The 20,232-nt window shown below is 43.5% G+C and overlaps 1 protein-coding gene across 1 annotated transcript in view; it reads right to left on the bottom strand.

The window, feature by feature from the left end:
• The window catches only part of LOC126195345 (ATP-binding cassette sub-family G member 1-like), a 359,577-nt gene that overhangs the window by 168,035 nt on the left and 171,310 nt on the right, over positions 1-20,232 (bottom strand). The gene's annotated exons all lie outside the window — the stretch shown is intronic.

Below are 20,232 nucleotides of genomic sequence, written 5' to 3'. Positions count from 1 at the left end.
ACTGTGGTATTGTGTTGAAGCTGCATGGGCAGCTGTACCTGTTCACGCCATCCAAGCTCTGTTTGACTCAATGCCCAGCCGTATCAAGGCCGCTATTACGGCCAGAGGTGGTTGTTCTGGGTACTGGTTTCTCAGGATCTATGCACCCAAATTGCGTGAAAATGTAATCACATGTCAGTTCTAGTATAATATATTTGTCCAATGAATACCCGTTTATCATCTGCATTTCTTCTTTGTGTAGCAATGTTAATGGCCAGTAGTGTAACTCAGTGGCCACAATAACAACTAGATTGCTGGTAGCACTTTAGAACTCAGGAATGATTCCTTCCTTTGATTTCGTGCGATTCATTACGACCACCCACCGCAATGCTCAACGGTTCCTGTCCGTCAGTGCGTGAGGTTTGTCTGGTCTCGGTTTAGCTGTAGTTTTGTTCCTTTGCATTTCCATTTCACAGTCACATCACCAACAGTCGACCTGGACCACTAGAAGGGTTGAAATGTCCTTGAGGTACTTGTTATTCGGGTTACATCCAGCGACTAGCCCACATTTGACTTATGGATCTCAGCTGACCGATCCACTCTGCTGCTATTGCTTCTCTGCTGACAACGCCATAACCCTCTCCTTTTATACTGGCGGTCTGCCCCTCGTAACAGTAGTGGTCCTCATTACGTAAGGCCGTGTGGATTGTTTTCAGTAGGTACTGTACGTACTGTTCAGCAGCGCGGAGTGGCCGCGCGGGTTGAGGCGCCAAGTCACGGATTGCACGGCCCCTTCCTTCGGAGGTTCGAGTCCTCCCTCGGGCATAGGTTTGTGTGCTTTCCTCAGCGTAAATTAGTTTAAGTAGTATCTAAGATCGATGACTTCAGCAGTTTGGTCCCATAGGAAATCACACACATTTGAACATTTTTTTTTGTACTGTTCATATGTATTTGTACATACGAAATAATTTCCTTATATCTATCAAGAAATGTGGCGCAGTAGATAGCACACTGGAACCGCAATTGGGAGGAGCCTCTGTCCAGCTACCACTTTCGAGTTTTCCATGCTCTCTTTAAATTTCTTACGACAAATGCCAGAACGGTTCCTCTGAAAAGAACACGACCGATTTCGTTCCCTCTCTTGTGAAATCCTAGGTTGTACTACCTCCCTAATAATCATGTCAATCAGATCTTAAACCCAAATCTTTCTTTCTTCTATGTTTATGAGCAATGTTTCTTTCAGGAATAGATTCTGACACTGCTGAACATTGTAAAATCCTACTTATAAGTTGTAAATGTGGTATCAGTTGAGGACGAGGATGAATGAATCGATCTCATTCTCTCCTAGCGTTTTCCCCGTCCCACAGATTACGCTCTTTTCATTATTTTGAAAATGTATTTTGTCTTAATTCTGATGCCGTATTTCATTCGTATCGCCGCAGTAGTCGGTTAGCCTTAACCTAAGAGGGGTATGTCGTATGCGACATCGATTTGTGAATCATGTAGGTTTGTTCTCTATGTTGTATCTTAGCTATTTGTGTATCGTAGATTCGGAGCTGGAGATTGGGGACCAGCCCAAAATTTCCCTAAAGGAATGTAAAAACCGCATAAAAAACTACGCTAGGGCTGACTGTACTACACCAAGAGTCGTTATCCGCCACGTGGATTCGATCCGGGTCTAGACCACCTCCCAGTTTCGCAATACGACGTGGTAACTGCATCAATATTAAAGCAAAACTAAGCAAGCTGTTCTATTGGGTTCCTTTTGAAACAAAGAGATTATTCGGTGACGTTACTCTGTTAATTTGGCAGCAAGCAGACCGATAATTCGGAGATCTCGATTCAGGTCCCGTCTTAGTATCACTTCGTCCTTTCGTCCTCTACGCACGACATGAATGGGCACGAGAAGTCACCTTTGCGTTTCTGTACACGTTCTTACACTTGTCTATTGTCAGTGAGGCCCAAGGTTTATGGGTGGTAATGAAGTATTCTACATGTGTATCTACAACGATGCAGTTGGACTACCGGCAGATATCAGCACATCCAAAACCTGCACAAATTTTGTCTTAGTTCGTTCATGCGAAAGAAGTAAAAAATCATGACATCTGAAAGGTTGCAGGCATCGCTCAGTTTCAGGTAAGGGGTCGCCCTTGCGTTCCTGCTCAGTGTAGCTTATTGCGGCATCGGGAGGTCTCTGGTTAGACACTTACAACGTCGTAGATGAGTAGCATAAGTCATTCTACGTGAGATCAAAAGCGGTGCGCCTTGTATATACAGGAAGCGTCACTGACACCCCAGACTCCGGAAAAATGTAATATCTAAATACTGAGAGAAACAGGACGTTACATCTACACCGACAACTCAGGACTGATGACGGTTGTTAACACGCCCTCGTGTATGCAGTAAGTAGTCTTGTCTTACCGATCTCTGAGAAGGAGCAGCGATGTTTAAGACACAGATCTCGCATTTGGCAGGCGTAGGATTCGAATACGCGTCCTGACTTACGTTTTCCACATTCCCGAAAATCACATGTGACGAACTTTCGCAGTAATCAGCCTTTAATGGGCATGACTTCCACGGAACGTTATTGCTTTCCCTCGTTCGCGAGAAAATAGGCGTCTTTCGGCGTGTAGTAGTTCGTTGTTTCCGTGATGTCAACGGACTTGTAACCAAACAGCGAAGATTAATGCTAGTCCTCAAATACGTAAAAAGTATTTATTCCTTCGTGTGATCTGCAATAGTGGTAAAACAAATCGCAAACATTCTTACAAACACGTATGCGAATTTCCGACATGTAATTAAAAGCACTTCACATTAATACCAAATTATGACTATCTTAAGTAACTTACGTAAGGCAATACATACCAGCTACTCACTAACACAGATAACTGTTGTATTTGTGCGAAATAAAGACAAGCAGGAACACGTGAATGAGTTAGCGACTTTATGAAGTTCTACAATTCTGACTGACTGCTGTGAACTAAAAAAGTATTTGAGAAATGACAACATTTTCCGCCTGAAGTATTATTAAACGTATTTAATCACGATTTCGACATGCTGTGTCATTTTTGGTAGTGGAAGGACGTGTGCGAGGGGGGGGGGGGAGAATGGAGGGAAGGATAAAAAATATACAGGGACACCAAGGCTTGAGCACACTAATCAGGTCCAAACAGATGTAGTTTGCGGTATCATGCAGAGATGAAGAGGCTTGCAGAGGATAGACTAGCATGGGGAGCTGCGTCAAATCAGTCATAGGAATGAAGGTCACAACAGCAACAACAATAACACGCCATTCTCAGGTGTTATTAAATGTCACACCAAGTTTGACTTTCAGTGAAAATTAAGGTATGAATTCTATAGTAGTTATTACACGCAGTACTACGTTCTTTTATATTCACTGACGGAAGGAAAATCGCAGCACCATAATAGAATTAAAGTAAATCTGAAGAGGGCAGTATTTGAACAATGCATTCTTCCTGTGATGACGTATGGCTGCGAGACATGGACACTGAACTCATTTACAAAAGGGAAACTTAGGACAGCACAGAGAGCCATGGAGAGATCAATGCTGGGCTATACAAGAAAGGATAGGAAAAGGGCAGATGACATCCGGTCTGTGACGAAGATTAATGACATCTTAGAGACAGTAGGTTCCTTGAAATGGCAGTGGGCTGGCCACGTCGCAAGAAGAAAAGACAACAGATGGACGAAGCTAGTACTGGAGTGGAGTCCGAGAGAGCACCGGAGGCCTAGAGGAAGACCACCAGACAGATAGGACAAAGATATCAAGAAGATCTCTGGTAACACCTGGCAGAGAACTGCCCAAGACCGTCCCACTTGGAGAAGACTGCTGAAAGTCTACCTGGATCCACGACTCGAAGAGGCCACATCATTTAATGATTGAATTGGCTGCTGCTGCTGATGATGATGATGATGATGATGATGAACGAACTTTGGGGGATACATTTGTCTACGTAACATATTTAAGAGATTATCATTAAAGATAACAGATTAACATAAGAGACAGGTAAACCGTTGGAAATGTGAAATTCTGGTATATTAAGAACCGGTGTCACCGGTACAATGTTGAATGCAAGCATGTTGTACACGTGCGGGGTGCCGGTTTGTGGGATCGAGTTCAATGCTTGTTGCACTTGGGCAGTCAATACAGGGACGCTTAATGCAGTTTTTGGATGACTCTGGAGTTGTCGTCCCATATTTGCTCAATTGCAGACAAGACCTGGTGATCGAGCAGGCCAAAACAACATGATGACACTCCGAAGAGCATGTTGGGTTACAACAGCGGTATGTGGGCTAGAGTTATCCTATTGGAAAACACCCCTGGAATGCTGTTCAAGAACTGAAAATGCTATATTCTCTTTTCTCTGTGAGGTACTGGATGGGCTAAACAAAAAGTTTCGAACGCTTGGCGTATTTTTTGATTTAGCAAAGGCATTTGACTGTGTTGATTTCACAATATTGCTCCAGAAGTTGGACCATTACAGAATAAGGGGAGTAGCTCACAATTGGTTCACCTCTTACTTTAGCAACAGGCAGCAAAAGGTCATTATTCACAGTGTTGATAACGGCTGTGATGTGGGATCTGAGTGGGATACTGTCAAGTGGTGGGTGCCCCAGGGATCAGTGTTGGGGCCGCTCCTGTTCCTTATTTATATAAATGATATGCCCTCTAGTATTATGGGTAACTCTAAAATATTTCTGTTTGCTGATGACACTAGCTTGGTAGTAAAGGATGTTGTGTGCAACATTGACTCGGTTTCAAGCAGTGCAGTACATGACCTCAGTTTATGGCTTGTAGAAAATAAACTAACGTTAAATCACAGTAAGACACAGTTTTTACAGTTTCTAACACAAAATTCAACAAAACCTGATGTTAAATTTCATAGAACGGGCATATGATTAGTGAAACTGAACAGTTCAAATTCCTAGGTGTTCAGAAAGATATTAAGCTGTCGTGGAAAGCCCACGTTCAGGATCTTGTTCAAAGACTTAATACTGCCATTTTCACTATTCGAACGGTATCGAAAGTGAGTGATACTTCGACACGTCTATTTTGTTTATTTTCATTCACTTATGTCGTATGGTATTCTGTTTTGGGGTAACTCTTCCCATTCTAGAAGGATATTTTTGGCACAGAAACGGGCGGTTCGGACAATAAGTGGTGTGAGTTCACGAACCTCTTGTCGACCTCTGTTCACGAGTCTGGGTATTTTGACATTGACCTCTCAATATGTATATTCCTTATTGTCGTTTCTTGTTACCAATATTAGTTTATTTCCAACAATAAGCAGCTTTCACTCGGTTAATACTCGGCAGAAATCAAACCTCCTTTTGGATCGGACTTCCTTAACTCTTGTGCAAAAAGGTGTGCAGTATACTGCTGCATCCATTTTCAATAAGCTGCCACTCGAATTCAAAAATCTTAGCAGTAATCCACGCGCTTTCAAATCGAAGCTGAAGAGTTTCCTCATGGGTCACTCCTATTCTGTCGAGGAGTTCCTTGAAAAATTAAGCTGATTCTCATTGTATTTCTGATAGCGTTTGCTTAAACTTATGGACTGATTTTCTTTCAGGTTCATGAACATTTATTTTTATGTTATTACTTTTATGTTGTAAGTTCATGTACTGACACGTTCCATGACCTTGGAGATTTGCTCCTCAATTTGGTCATACGGAACTTGACATGTAAATAAATAAAAAAAAGATAAAATGATAGCACAACGGGTCGAATCACCAGACTGGCGTCCAAATTTGCAGTCAGTGTGTGTGGGATAACCACGGGAGTTGTCCTGCTGCCATACGAAATCGCACCAAGTACAGGTCCAGTGTGTCTAGCACGCAGACAGGTTAGTTACAGAACCTCAACTGGCCTCCTTCTAACCAACACATGGCCGTCACTGGCTCCGAGGTAAAACCAGCCTTCATCAGACAACACAACATACATACATACATCCTGCCCCCTAATGATCTCTTGCTTGACACCACTGAAGTTGCAAATGGCAATGGTTTAGGGTCAGTGGAATGCACGCTGCAGGTTGTCTGGCTTGAAGCTTTCCTTGAAGTAACCGATTTGTAACAGTTAGTTGTGTCACTGTGGTGCCAACAGTTGGTCAACGTCCTGTTGCTGATGCGGTTATTCCTCTTACAAGGGAACCTCCCCATCGCACCCCCCTCAGATTTTGTTATAAGTTGGCACAGTGGATAGGCCTTGGAAAACTGAACACACATCAATCGAGAAAACAGGAAGTTGTGTGGAACATGAAAAAAATAAGCAAAATATAGAAACTGAGTAGTCCATGCACAAGATAGGCAACACCAAGGATAATATGAGCGCAGGGGCGCCGTGGTCCCGTGGTTAGCGTGAGCAGCTGCGGAACGAGAGGTCCTTGGTTCAAGTCTTCCCTCGAGTGTATATTTTACTTTCTTTATTTTCGCAAAGTTATGATCTGTCGTTCGTTCAGTGACGTCTCTGTTCACTGTAATAAGTTTGGTGTCTGTGTTTTGCGACCGCACCGCAAAACCGTGCGATTAGTAGACGAAAGGACGTGCCTCTCCAATGGGAACCGAAAACATTTGATTGAAAGGTCATAGGTCAACCGATTCCTCCACAGGAAAACACGTCTGATATATTCTATACGACACTGGTGACGGCATGTGCGTCACGTGACAGGAATATGTTGTCGACCCACCTAACTTGTACACTTGGCGAATGGGTAAAAAGATTCTTCTACCTTGCCCGATTTAGGTTTTCTCGTGGATGTGATAATCACTCTCAAAAAAATGATGAAAACATAAGAGTTTGTCACATAAACTGCGACAAATGAATGCAACAGTTTCACAGTCGCACAGTTTTCTCTGTGCTCTGTCAAAACATGTTTTTAACGTTTTCAAATTTTTCCGTGTGTAGACCGTCAAATCCTGCATATGTCCAAGCAAATCTGAACATGTCCTGGAATTTTGGAGAGCGAAGTTGATTATGTGTGAGTGCTTGAACTTTGATAATTGCGTGAAAATAAGAAATAAACTTTTCACTCGAGGGAAGACTGGAACCAATGACCTCTCAAGGTTCCTCTCGTTCCGCAGTTGCTCACGCTAACCACGGGACCACGGTGCTCCTCAGCTCGTATTATCCTTGATGTTGCCTATCTTACGCATGGACTACTCAGTTTGTGTATTTTGCTTATTTTTTTCATAGTTCCACACAACTTCTTCCTGTTTTCTCGATTGATGTGTGTTTAGTTTTTCAAGGCCTATCCACTGTGCCAACTTATAACTAAATCTGAGGGGGTGCGATGGGGAGGTTCCCTTGTTAGTAGTGCCACGTGGCCGTCCGGAGCCCGGCTTCTTGCGATCGCACATTATCGTGACCTCCGTTGCTAGCAGTCACGTACAGTGGCTACATTCCTGCCAAGTCCTACTGCAGTATCGCAGAAGGAACATCCAGCTTCTCGTAGCCCTATTACACGATCTCGTGCAAAGTCTGTGAGGTGTTGATAATGGAGTCTTTGTCGCCTTAAAGGCATTCGTGACTAACATCAACTCACCTAGTCCAATCTGAAAGGTAACTAACGCTCAAGACCGCTACAGCGTGTATTTAAAGCAAACCTGATTTGCATCATCACAGTGGCACTACTACAGTCAATTTTACGCGACTGGCGTGAAATCTGAAAAGACATAATCTATCGTTTATGTCGCACAACGCCTCTTGGTGTTACGATATTTTTTCTATCGGAGTAAATGGCGAAGTCTCCTGTCTTGTTATGCATATGGAACATGTAAACATGTTGACAAGAGAACAGTGTCCAATTAAGACGAACGCGCTTCACAGCGCGCTGTCATTTGAGAATGGCGTAGTAGACCGAAATAGTGATCGTGAATAAATATATTTAATAACTGCCTAGATGGAAAATGTTTTCATTTCTAAAATACTACAGGTTTATTTATACATGTAAAGAGAAAACAGAAAAAATCATTATTTGATACCAGTACATTGGCATTAACTATCCGTAATTACGGAACGAGAACCGCACTTAAATTACGCTTATGAACAAAAAAAAACAGGGATTTTCTACCTATGAATCAAACTATACAGTAAGGTGACTATGGATATTCAAGAACTAGATGCAACCTCTGTTAACTTGTAAGCTGTGTGTGTGTATTCCAAGGTAATAGTGTTACATATTTAGTGTCACAGCTCTACCAAGAAAGATAAAATGATTAACCAAGTTCATTCAAATGTTAGATACATTAAACACCAGCAAATAGGAGACTGGAACAATGAATTAGATAGTAGCAAACCCTACAATATAGCGCACTCTCGTAACGTAATACAGAATGCATCTTGCTGAAAATCCTATGGCTAACATCTGCGTTTTTCAGAACTAATCTCCTTTCTTCTTCGTGAGCTCATCATTTCATGTATAATGAGTGGATGTAAGTGTGACACAAATGGGAAAAGGTAATGGACGTGATGGAAATGCACCATTATGATCCTGACACTAGTATCAGATTAAATGCGTAACATTAGTTTTGGAATTAGCAGTTTTTAATGAGCGACTATCTTAAATGGAATTCTATAGCATAAACACATAGGAACTGATACTAAAACAAGAATATTTAAAAAATGCCATTAGTAAATGTGGTTCACAAGCCTGGACAAGCTGCAGAAGTTCGGCAGTGATAAGAAAAGTTTTAAAAAAGCCTAGAGATCGGAGACAGAATGAATGTTTAAAATTAAAATACTGCCTTTATTCAATAGAAGCAACTACAAGCGGTATGGACATGCCAAAAGCACGGAAGAAGAAAAGCTTCCAAAATGTGTAGCGCACTAGATACAAAACAGAAGAAGAAAAATGAAGCAACAACACAAAACCAGGATTCAGGTAAATCGCTAATTTATCCATGAAAAAATACAGCAACTAGCAGTTTTCATATTAATTCATTAAATTGACGGTGCATTTCTTGGCATTAATAAGTTTACATCTTCGTCAGTACACAATATTACATTCTGAACGCTGCAGCTTACCTGTTCAAGATAATACAATCCTTTTAACTACCATTTTTCCTGAGTTGTATATTTACCCTCAGTTAACAATTAGGTGCACTAATTTTTATTCTGTAACTTGTAGTTCTTTTTCGCATTTGGGTGGATATGTGTAACGTACTACATCAACTGAAGATGGCATAAATAAAGTTCTATAAGAAGTGGTTGGTTGCCACATTTCTTCACGTAAATCAGGAAATTCAGTCGTTATTGGAAGAGGAGAATATTCTTTTAAAGTTGTGCAGAAATTGAGAAGAAAGAAGAAAAAGAATTAGAGACATTATAACCATAGGTAACGGTAAAACCAGAAAAAAATTTTACCTTGTTTTACAAATGCATTTACAAAAAAAAGTATAACGTAAAAATTCCGCTGAGACTACGAGGGTTGCCCAAAAAGTACTGCACCGCATTTTTTTCTTCAACAATTCTTTATTGAACATAATGAGAATTACTCACACGAAAGAATGGTGTTTTATCTACACACTCTGTTTTTCCACGTAACCTCCATCCCGATCTATGGCCCTCCTCCAGCGCGAAGCAAGGGCGTGTAGGCCATGTCAACCCCAATCCTTGTCCTGGTGGCGGAGCCAGTGCTTCACTGTGTGAATCACCTCTTCATCGTCGTCAAAATATCGAGTCGTAATGCGTCTGTCCTCGCAAATGACAACATCAGCTCGCTGCAACATGTCAGGTGTGACAGCCGTGGACGGTCTCCCCGATCGCTGCAAATTGTGGAGCGATGCTGAACCGCCTTCTGATGACCTCACCCTCCGTGCCCAGCGACTAACTGTATTTCTGTCGACAGTAGATGCTCCATAGACTTTGCACAAGCGTTTGTCGATTTTCCCCAATGTTTCTTTCTCTGCAGTGAGAAATTCAACGACGGCGCGTTCCTTGTAACGTACATCACCTACAGACGCCATTTTGAAACTGTCCTGCAGCTACGCTATCAGTCGGAAGTGACGGAAACTTGGCGCGCTCACTCAGAAAACTTCAAATAATACATACGTAACGTTTCGCAATCGTAGCATTGTTTTCGGCTGAGAAAAAATGCGGTGCATTACTTTCTGGGCAGTTTTCGTACACCTTTAAGTAAGCTCGATAGACAAACAGCGAGTCACCACAATGTACATGAACGGATGAACCGTTAGGCCTTTAGAGATGGCGCAGCGATCGAGTCACATGCTAAACCGTTCACGCACTGCTTCTACGTAACCATAAGGAAGTAGCAATCAGTAAGACATTTTTGTTTCAAGGGGACATTGTACAGAAACATGGGTAAATGTAAGGGCATGCCAGAGTGGTCGAAAGGGGCAATTGTGTTTGGTCATGCCCATATCCATACGGTATGTGAATTTTCTGGGTTTGCTGGTGTTCCGGGGTGGACTGTTTAGTGGTCGGAAAAAGATCCTGACTAAGAAGGATTGGAGACGCGTTTCACAGCTTCCAACCCCAACACAGGCAGCCAGTAAAGGTCCATCCCCACTTACTAGCGAGAGAACATTGCGGCGGGAACGAACCGTCGTTGTGCAACAACTCGACGTGGCATGGACTCAAAAAGTCGTTGGAAGCCCCTTGCAGAAATATTGAGCCATGCTGTTGTTATGGCCTTCCATAAATGTTCGATGGGAATCACGTCAGGTGATCTGGGTGGCCAAACCATTCGCTCGAATTGTCCTGATTGTTCTTTAAACCAATCACGAACAATTGTGGGCCAGTGACATAGCGCATTGTCATCCATAAAAATTCCGTCGTTGTTCATGAACATGACGTCCATGAATGGCTGCAAATGGTCGCCAAGTAGCCAAACATCCAGAGGATCCAGTCCATTCCGTGTAAACACAGTCCACACCATTATGGACCACCACCGGCTTGCACAGTGCCTTGTTGACAACTTGGGTCCATGGCTTCGTGGAGTCCGAGCCACATTCGTTCGCTACCATCAGCTCTTACCAACTGAAATCAGGACTTATCTGACCACGGTTTTCCAGTCGTCTAGGGTCCAACCGATATAGGCTCATGTAGAGCTGCTGCGGGCGATGTCTGGCTGTTAGCAAAGGTACTCGCGTCTGTCGTCTGCTGCCATATCCCATTAACGCCAAATTTCGCCGCACTGTCGTAACGGATATGTTCGTCGTAGGTCCCACATCGATTTCTGCCATTATTTTAGGTGGTGTTGCTTGTCTGTTAGCACTGACAACTTTAAGTAAACGCCGCTTCTTTCGGTCGTTTAGTCAAGGCCGTCGGCCACTGCCTTATCTGTGGTGAGAGGTAATGCCTGAAATTTGATATTCTGGGCACAATTTTCACACTGTGAACCTCGGAATATTGATTTCCCTAACTATTTCCGAAATGGAATGTCCCATGTGTCTGGCTCCAACCACGTTTCCACGTTCAAAGCCTGTTAATTCCCGTCGTGCGGCCATAGTCATATCGGAAACCTTTCCACATGAATCACCTGAGTACAAATGACAGATCCGCCAATGCACTGTCTTTTATACCTTGTGTGCGCGATGCTACGGCCATCTGTATATGTGATATCGCTATCGCATGACTCTTGTCACCACAGTGTAAAGCTACGCGTTTTCAGTTAGCTAGAAATCATCGAATGTGGACAGGAGCTGACTAGTGGAAAGCAATGCGATCTGGCGAATCACGTTTTTGCCCATATTCAAACGAGGCACATCGTCGAATGCATCGAGGCCCAAATGAAGCATTTCATTCTGAATACGTACAAGGTCAGGTTCAAGTATTGGTTTCAAGTAGTGGGTTAAAATAGTATAATTATTAAGATTTCGGAAATAAAGATTTTTTTTTAGGTCAGGTTCAAGCCAGAGGTGGGTCTCTGATGTTTTGGGGACACTTTTCTTATCATGGATTGGATCCGCTCACTGAGTTGACCCCTAACATGAACAGTAGGTTTATACAATGAAGTGCCAAAGGTACTGGCGTAGGCACGCAAATTAAAATACAGAGATATGTAAACAGGCAGAATACGGTGCTGGGGTTGGCAACACCTATATACTCGTAAGACAATTATGTGGTGCAGTTGTCAGATCGGTAACTGGTGCTACAATGGCAGATTATCAAGGTTTAAGTGATTCCGAACGTGTTTTTATAGTCGGCGCACAAGCGATTGGTCACAGCATCTTCGAGGCCACCAAACTTCCAAGACATGAACATTATTGAGCGTACGTGGAATGTCTTGCAACATGCTGTTCAGAGGAGATTTCCTCCCTCTCGTACTCTTACGGATTTATGGACAGCCCTGCAGGATTCATGGTGTCAGTTCCCTCCAGCACTCCTTCAGACGTTAGTCGAGTCCATACCACGTCGTGTTGCGACGCTTCTGCGTGCTCGCGGTGGCCCTACGCGGTATTAGGCAGGTGTATCAGTTTCTTTAGCTCTTCAGTGTACAATCATTAAGAATGAACAGGTGTTCATTACGCATGATGAATGTTGTTGTTGTTGTGGTCTTCAGTCCTGAGACTGGTTTGATGCAGTTCTCCATGCTACTCTATCCTGTGCAAGCTTCTTCATCTCCCAGTACTTACTGCAACCTACATCCTTCTGAATCTGTTTAGTGTATTCATCTCTTGGTCTCCCTCTACAATTTTTACCCTCCACGCTGCCCTCCAATGATAAATCTGTGATCACTTGATGCCTCAGAACATGTCGTACCAACCGGTCCCTTCTTCTTGTCAAGTTGTGCCACAAACCCCTCTTCTCACCACTTATATTCAATACCTCCTCATTAGTTATGTGATCTACCCATCTAATCTTCAGCATTCTTCTCTAGCACCACATTTCGAAAGCTTCTATTCTCTTCTTGCCCAAACTATTTATCGTCCATGTTTCACTTCCATACATGGCTACACTCCATACAAACACTTTCAGAAACGACTTCCTGACACTTAAATCTATACTCAATGTTAACAAATTTCTCTTCTTCAGAAACTCTTTCCTTGCCATTGCCAGTCTACATTTTATATCCTCTCTACTTTGACCATCATCAGTTATTTTGCTCCCCAAATACCAGAACTCTTACTGACATTCCTATTTTTCAAGACGGCAACTGCAGAGTTTATCAGGCTGGAAGAATATGTCGCTGGTTTTCGGAACATGCTGTCAGCCTATTACATCTTGATTGTCCAGCAGAATCATCTGTCTAGAACAACAAAGAAAATCTGTGGAACATGCTGGAACAGCGGGTAAAACTCCGACATCAGCATCCCCGGAATTTGGAGGAATTTCGCAATCAGATCGTTAGCGAGAGGCTGTACCTGGCTGCAACGTTCCTGCACAAGCGTGTGGATTCAGTTTCTAATCGGATGCAGGCGGCTATCAAGTCCAGCGGCGGAGTTACACGTATTAAATGATGCTTCTACTGTAATGATTTCTCCAATGACTAAGTTTTTGTCTTATGACCTTTGTTACATGCTTATGTGTATGTATTAACTTTTAATTGCGTTTTATGCTTATATTAAGATGGTCACCGTAAAAATTATCTGTGGGTGAACTAACAATCAAGCCAGCTTCTTCTTCCCCCACATACGCCGTTGCAGAACGCTACCAGTCGTCTCTCCGCTATGTGGTCCACTTGGCATGCGGCGCGCGCACCGGCTGTGCGTGTTAGCAGGCTGCATATCCAAAGGAGAGAGCGAGGTGAGGCAGGTTTCCCCACAGCTCGCTTTCTTTGTGGCGATCAGCTGGTGGCCAGCTTGCTGTGCGTCACAAGGCCGCCAGACAGCCAGCTGTTGTCGACTGACTCACGGCCAGCGCTAACCGGAAGAGCCGCGCGATAGCTACGATGGGAACCAAACTCGCGCTTCCCGTAAGCACTCACGAGATAGTTTCTTTGTTTGCTCAGGAAATGTCGGACCGCTTTGGCGGGAGCGATGCTACGTACTGCTGGCAAAAAAAAAAAAAAAAGACATTCAGTTCCACATACACTATTGGCCATTAAAATTGCTACGCCAAGAAGAAATGCACATGATAAACGGTTATTCATTGGACAAATATGTTATACTAGAACTGACATGTGATTACATTTTCACGCAATTTGGGTGCATAGATCCTGAGAAATTAGTACCCAGAACAACCACCTCTGGCCGTAATAACGGCCTTGATACGCCTGAGCATTGAGTCAAACAGAGCTTGGATGGCGTGTGCAGGTACAGCTGCCCATGCAGCTTCAACAGGATACCACAGTTCATCAAAAGTAGTGACTGGCGTATTGTGACGAGCCAGTTGCTCGGCCACCATTGACCAGACGTTTTCAGTTGGTGAGAGATCTGGATAATGTGCTGGCCAGGGCAGCAGTCGAACATTTTCGGTATCCATAAAGGCCCGTACAGGACCTGCAACATGCGGTCGTGCGTTATCCTGCCGAAATATAGGGTTTCACAGTGATCGAATGAAGGGTAGAGCCACGGGTCGTATCACATCAGAAATGTAACGTCCACTGTTCAAAGTGCCGTCAATGCGAACAAGAGATGACCGAGACGTGTAATCAATGGCACCCCATACCATCACGCCTGGTGATTGCCAGTATGACGATGACGAATACACGCTTCCTATGTGCGTTCACCGCGATGTCGCCAAACACGGATGCGACCATCATGATGCTGTAAACAGAACCTGGATTCATCCGAAAAAAAGACGTTTTGCCGTTCGTGCACCCAGGTTCGTCGTTGAGGCGCTCCTGTCTGTGACGCAGCGTCAAGGGTCTCCGAGCTGATAGTCCATGCTGTTGCAAACGTCGCCGAACTGTTCGTGCAGATGGTCGTTGTCCTGCAAACGTCCCCATCTGTTCACTCAGGGATCGAGACGTGGCTGCAGGATCCGTTACAGCCATGCGGATAAGATGCCTGTCATCTCGACTGCTAGTGATACGAAGCCGTTGGGATCCAGCACGGCGTTCCGTATTACCCTCCTGAACCCACCGATTCCATATTCTGCTAACAGTCATTGGATCTCGACCAACGCGGGCAGCAGCGTCGCGATACAATAAATCGCAATCGCGATTGGCTACAATCCGACCTTTATCAAAGTCGGAAACGTGATGGTACGCATTTGTCCTCCTTACACGACGCATCACAACAACGTTTCACCAGGCAACGCCGGTCAACTGCTGTTTGTGTATGAGACAGGCCGGCCGCGGTGGTCTCGCGGTTCTAGGCGCGCAGTCCGGAACCGTGCGACTGCTACGGTCGCAGGTTCGAATCCTGCCTCGGGCATGGATGTGTGTGATGTCCATAGGTTAGTTAGGTTTAAGTAGTTCTAGGGGACTGATGACCACAGCAGTTGAGTCCCATAGTGCTCAGAGCCATTTGAACCATTTTGTATGAGACATCGGTTGGCAACTTTCCTCATGTCAGCACGTTGTAGGTGTCGCCACCGGCGCCAACCTTGTGTGAATGCTCTGAAAAGCTAATCATTTGCATATCACAGCATCTTCTTCCTCTCGGTTAAATTTCGCGTCTGTATGAGTAACAGTAAAGAGCAATGACCTATGCATAGCACAACTGGTGGTGCAAGTCACTTCTATGTTCACCGAAATTGTATTGACCCTAGAACACAAAGCTAATAGATAATATCTCATGCCTAAATTTCTTCAACTAGTTTGTTCGTGATGAAGAAGCCACGAAAAATATTAACTTTATTGAAGTAAAACAGGTGTATGTAACCTTGATGTATTTTCTTTCATTTCGATCACTGTAGTAGCAATAACTTTTGCTTTCGCCCGACAGTACTTCTAGCACAGCGTTCTTTTGCAAGACTTAGCAGACGCAGTGTAGTGTGTCTGAATCCGTGACACGTCTGAAACAACCTTTGGCTTTGTAATAGACTTGATGAGCTATTCTGTTTAATTACGTTCGAGTAACAACGTTTGATACACAAATGAAGCACCGTAACTGCCTATAGCTTTCTTTTCAAAGCGACAGCTCACGGTATTGTATTTGACTGTAAAGCATAATAATTTTTTCCTGTTTTATTTCAGATATTTCATGTTGAAATACATGTCCTTCGGGCTCTTTTATTGCGGTACCTTTCAAAGCACATAACAGTTAGTGACAAATTTCAGTAACCCATATCAGACATTAACATAGTACAGGGGTGGTAGCCGGCCGGAGTGGCCGAGCGCTTCAGTCTGGAGCCGCGTGACTCTACGGTCGCAGGTTCGAATCCGGCACCGGGAATGGATGTGTGTGTTGTCCTTAGGTTAGTTAGGTTTAAGTAGTTCTAAGTTCTAGGGGACTGATGACCTCAGCTGTTAAGTCCCATAGTGCTCAGAGCCACAGGGGTGGTAGTAAAAAAAAATGCTTATTGGCCAATTGGTAAAGAAGGTATATCGAAAGGTAAACTCTAACCTAAAATGGTGTTATATGATTTCCTTGCAGAAGGAAAGTTATTCTGATGTTTAAAATCTCATCTCCAATGGGTTTATTATGCTTGATCTAAGAAACAAGGACGGGAATTTACTGTCCGTAGACGTCAGCGTCGTTGAAGTAATACTTGTTGAAGTAATAACACTACCTCATCTTGGATAAGAACTGTGATGGGAATCGGCTACGGCCTTGAAAGTATGCTAGAGAAATGAAAATAACAACTCCTGGATTTGGTTTGGAGCTTTCTTCTTGAGAATAAGTCCAGTGTCTTCTCACATCCTATATCCGCCAGTAAACGGTTGACGGGACTTGAATAATGTTTCTGTTATTGCCTATAAGATAAAGTGAACAGACGTCCCGCTTTGGCCGGGACAGTTCCGATTTCTGGAGTCCAGTTCTCTTGTCCCCATCCGCTTCCGCTGGGACACTAAATGTTCTGGTTTTTAAAAATCACATCAAATTCTCGATCGTGATAACGATGATGACTTGTTCCAAGAGTATATTAACGTGCAGGAGCCGGCCACTGTGGCCGAGCGGTTCTAGGCGCTTCAGTCCGGAGCCGCGCTGCTGCTAAGGTCACAGGTTCGAATACTGCCTCGGGCATGGATGTGTGTAATGTCCTAAGGTTAGTTAGGTTTAAGTAGTTCTAAGTTCTAGGGGACTGATGACCTCAGATGTTAAGTCCCATAGTGCTTAGAGCATTTGAACCATTTATTAACGTGCACCAGTTTGTCACACGTCAGTAAACAGAGAAATGAAGCGCAGAAAAAACTGTCACTAATATGCGCCGGGTACAAATGTTCCAGCACTTCACATCCAAACATATTCTGAAAATATTTCTAAGATTCTGGAATTTTCTTTACATTTTCCGGCATAAAAGCACCAGTCGAGAGTGTCTTTTATTTGATGAATAAAATATAGACATCTGAGAAAACTCAAATGAAACTAGAGACTTTGAAAGCAATACTGATGGTGAAAGTTAATTTTAAATACAGTTTTTCGAAAGTGTGCTACTTCTTAAACTTAAAGAGAAGAAAACATCTGCTGAATCAAATTCATTCGTCACAGAGGTACAGGGGTTTAAACAACTGAATATTAAAAGCTTTGTGTCGTTACCTAAGCAAGTGTTGTGTCCTGTTTACTAACTTTGGAGAGTATTGTAATTATACGATAACTGCGAATGTGCCTTTGTTTTAGGTTGTGTTTTTTTTTATCGTTTAGTGTATGCAATTCATTTCGTTGTTAAGCTTTAATAATGTATAACAATTACAGAGCACTGTTGCATTTTGAGCGGTGGACAGTTATAAAACTGGTCCCACCTTCGACTCCCAGAAATATGGTCACCTTATGTAACACCTACAGAGCGAACGAGACGTCCTGCCTCAGTTAGACCAGAGTAACACAGACCGATGTGTGTGGCTGTGTATGTTTGTGTTGTGGCGGGAGGGGGGGGGGAGGAGGTAGTGTTGCTCAGTAGTCCAAAGCCTAGTCTACGCTTAAAGTTTTGTCATCATTCTTGCATGTTCATGCTAGATTTGTCACACAAAACTTTACGTGTCGACGGAAGTTTGACGGTCTCACAAATGAACTGAATGATGTTTGACAAAGTTGCAAGACTGATGGGCTGGAGCTTCGTACACATGCAAGACTTTCGACAAATCTGTGTATCGCTCAAACTTAGCTCCGCTGCCAGTCTACTCCCGGTGACACTAGAAGTTCCAACTGTTATTCTGGAGTTTGTGATGGCGAGATACAACGGCAGACAAACGAATTTTTCACAGAACTGTATCAAAGCTTTTGTTGCCTCTGGCAAGTAAAATCTGAGGACTACAGCAACCGAGTCAAGAAAAACCAGGCTTACGCCACTTTAGTTAATAAATACGAGGAAAAGGATCCCGACACAACAAAAGAGCGCCTTAGTTAATAAGTACGAGGAAATGGATCCTAAAGCAACAAAAGAGTTGTTCATGAAAAAGATCCACTCATTTGGGACAGTTTACCGCAAAGAGAGCGTGAAAATAAAAGCGTCCATGCGATCGGGAGCTGGAGCGGAAGAAATTTATTAACCTTCTTTGTAGTACTTTGATTTACTTTCCTTCTTGAATGTCTAAAACCAATACCTGAGAAGATCACAGTCAAATGTAGAAAGCCATTAACATTGCTGGAGCCTATAGGATACCAACATATACTCTCATTAATGACTTTATCTTTTTAAGTTAAAATGGAAGCAGTAACAAAAGACTTTACAGTTGACGAACTGCCTGTTAGCTTCTGTCTCGGGTTCTTCGGCCGATGTTTGTCTCATGATTATTCTGACGCTTCTTCAGCACGAGTGGCTGGCATTGACAAAGCTTCACCCTCCATTGCTGGTGGTGGACCAGTCCAAAACCAGCACTGAAGAGTGAAGCATTGACAATGCCAGTCGCTCTTGCTGGCGAAACGTCAGAAAATTCATCAAGCGAACTTCGGCCGAAGAACCCAAGACAGAAGCCAACAGTCCGCAGCTCGTGGTCGTGCGGTAGCGTTCTCGCTTCCCACGCCCGGGTTCCCGGGTTCGATTCCCGGCGGGGTCAGGGATGTTTTCTGCCTCGTGATGACAGGGTGTTGTGTGCTGTCCTTAGGTTAGTTAGGTTTAAGTGGTTCTAAGTTCTAGGGGATTGATGACCATAGATGTTAAGTCCCATAGTGCTCAGAGCCATTTGAACCATTTGAACAGAAGCCAACAGGCATTTTGTCAACAAGGGGCCACGAAAGCCTTAACAATTTTGGACTTTAAAGTTGTTTACTGTGCTGATTATTCCGGAGGACAGAGTATAATGCAACATAATTTTCCTCATAATTACCAGGAAAATCTTCCAAGTAGTACAAAGGGTTATCCACAACCTCCTGCTCCAGTTCAGTCTATTACTAGCTCAAACAGCCGAGGTGGCCGAGCGGTTCTAGGCGCTACAGTCTGGAACCGCGCGACCGCTACGGTCGCAGGTTCGAATCCTGCCTCAGTCATGGATGTGTGTGGTGTCCTTAGGTTAGTTAGATTTAAGTAGTTCTAAGTTCTAGGGGACTGATGACCTCAGAAGTTAAGTCCCGTTGTGCTCAGAGCCATTTGAACCATTTTTGAGCCAGTAACGTAATAAACATGGATAACTTCTCAAGCTTACCAGGGATTTCTAAATACTTTGCTAATTTAGGGAATGGTACCTAAAATTACGCAGATCCTAATCTATGTATATTTTCTGCAAATTGAAGGTCGCTGTATTTCGTGCCAGTCGCTAAAAACCTTAACGTTTCAGTGAGTCTCGTGGGGGCGACAGCTGCTCTCATAACGCTACCTTCATGTTCAGTTTCTAGGGTTACAATGTTTGACAGAGTTTACAGTGCGTTTCAGTGTCCATACTTAACTAATCGCGCTAGTCTTCTGGTCTGTGATGAAGTCCTCGGAGGAGATTAATGTTGGACTATGTTCCTCGCGTCAATAAGTCGTGGGACCGCCGTGAACAACTTGTAGACTTTGTTTTCCAGTTTAAGTGTACACTCGGCCACTATCGTCACTAACGGTTATTCCTGCATGACAATTTCGGGACTGAGCGAAAAACTTAGCAAAAAAATGAGCGAAAGTTGGAATAGTGTAGCTGCGAGATTTGTGTCAGTATCGTCGTCAGTCTTGCATGATCATATAACCGGATAATTCAGCTGAGAAGTATCGGAAGAGATATGGGTGTGATTTGTTGCGTGAAGGAACGCAAACCATGGTTTCTCCGTCACATCGATGAAACAAGTTTCTGAGAACCTACTGTTTCC

Source organism: Schistocerca nitens, chromosome 7 (genome assembly GCF_023898315.1).
Source record: "Schistocerca nitens isolate TAMUIC-IGC-003100 chromosome 7, iqSchNite1.1, whole genome shotgun sequence".
In the NCBI taxonomy this organism is placed as follows: domain Eukaryota; kingdom Metazoa; phylum Arthropoda; class Insecta; order Orthoptera; family Acrididae; genus Schistocerca; species Schistocerca nitens.
Note: the sequence above shows the minus strand (reverse complement) of the source record. Positions and strands in the feature narration are given on the sequence as shown.